General features: G+C 52.3%; 1 pseudogene; it reads right to left on the bottom strand.

Moving 5' to 3' along the window:
• On the bottom strand, nucleotides 1-1066 carry LOC123450786 (annotated as a pseudogene).
• Between the last annotated feature and the right edge of the window lie 782 nt (nucleotides 1067-1848).

Raw genomic sequence — 1848 nt, 5'->3', positions numbered from 1 at the left:
TCACGGAACAAGCTTGGCGACCAACTCCTCGAGAACAGAGGGGCAGCTGCTCCTCAGATGCTGAAAGCCTTCGCTCGCCATGACCGCTTTCAGGTTCCCCGGGTAAGTGAGGAACTTGAAGCACGCCTTCTTGAGCGTGCCACAACCATGCTGCTCGGCCAATGCCAACGTTGTCGCCGCCGTGCTTTTGCAGAGGTGGCTGCAGAGCTTCCCCTCGCAGATCAGCTTGAGCCTCTCCATGTCATACCTGTCCGCCGCCACAAGCAAATGCTGAGCCATGGCAGCCGTATCGCCGTCGTCCATCTCTGGCAATGAGTCGGTGCAGATGAAGTGGAGCAGAGCTCTGAACACTTTGGGATCCATGTCGTCGATCCGTACGCGAGCTGCGGTCTTTTCCTTCATCGGGCCAAGGAGCTCCGCCCTGAAGACGGCGGACCGAGCGGCGAGCATGTACCTGTGCGCGGGAAACGCCTCGCTGCCGACCTCGAAGGTGACATCCGAGCCCTCGCCGGCCGAGATGGTGGTGCATGCCCGACGGTGGCACCAGGACCTGGACCGCCGGAGCCGTGAGCTCGGTGACGATCTCCTTTGACACCGTGACATCGCACCTGATTCTCAAGACATCGTCCTTCAAGTAGACAGATCCCTCCAAGTCCTTGCTTCTGATTACTCCGAAGCCACACGGTCCTTCTGCTACTCTGAAGGCGCATATCTGGGTTTTTCTCAAGTATGGTGTCCCTGGCTCCGCGTGCTGGTCGACCAAACTGATGTTGAACTCTGCCTTGACCACATCGACATCGGTGTGATCGAGACGTAGATAAATGGATACCCAGTCGGCGTCATCTGGGGCTCTACCGTCGGGATAATACAGAATACACCAGCCATGGCCTCCGACGTCGAACGTTCCGGGCTTGATGAACTTGCCGGTGCCGAGACCCTTGGTGCGGGAGTACCCGTCGACCGTCAGGACGTGCGACCCGGACACGGCCTGCGCGACGATGGCCGACACGGTCAGCGACGAAGCGCTATCGCCGCCGATCTTACAAGACGGACAAGAGGTGGACATGGCGACGGCCGCCACTACCCAGTTTTTCCCGTTTTCCCCGCAATGGTCTGCTAGTCTTTCTTTCCCTTCTTTTAGGGTTTGGCCGGTCTTTCCAACAGTGCCCCTATACCTTTCCTATTCGTCTCCTGTGGCCACCCCCACCGCTCGACGAACCAATCTACTCTTTCAGCTGTTCCCCTAAAAAAAAAAAGCTCTTTCAACTGTCAAAGAAAAAAAAAGGGTTTGCTAAAGCACAACATCTAGATGTATTTTAAATATGGAAAATGATTTTTTTTCAATTGGCTGATTTCTTGGGTCTCATCCCCGCCTCGCTCGCACAATAGGTGGTCCACGTGACATGCCGCGTTGTTTCTGTTGGTTTTTCAACTTCTACAACACCATGAGTGTTGTGCGGTTCTTTTCAAACATTAGCTATGTTGCAAAAACAGGAGACAAAAAAATAATTCTACAACAAAGCCTTTGTTGCAAAAATAAAACCGCAACAAAACCTTCGTTGCAAAAAAAATACATGAAGATGAAGACGGAAAAAATCTCTGTTACAAAAACAAATCTGCAATAAAACTCTGGTTGCAAAAAAAAAAATGCAACAAGACCTCTGTTGCAGAAAATTTCTGCAACAAGACTTATGTTGATCAGCCGACGGACGCGTAGCATCCCGGCCCCTAACCATCAGTCGACGGATTGAAATGACCGCATCCACAACCTACCCCGTAAGACACGCGTCCAAGTGGCTATGTGGTTCTGCAACAAAGACTAGGTTTCTGAAACATATACGGTGTTAC

Source organism: Hordeum vulgare, chromosome 4H, assembly GCF_904849725.1.
Source record: "Hordeum vulgare subsp. vulgare chromosome 4H, MorexV3_pseudomolecules_assembly, whole genome shotgun sequence".
NCBI lineage: Eukaryota > Viridiplantae > Streptophyta > Magnoliopsida > Poales > Poaceae > Hordeum > Hordeum vulgare.
Note: the sequence above shows the minus strand (reverse complement) of the source record. Positions and strands in the feature narration are given on the sequence as shown.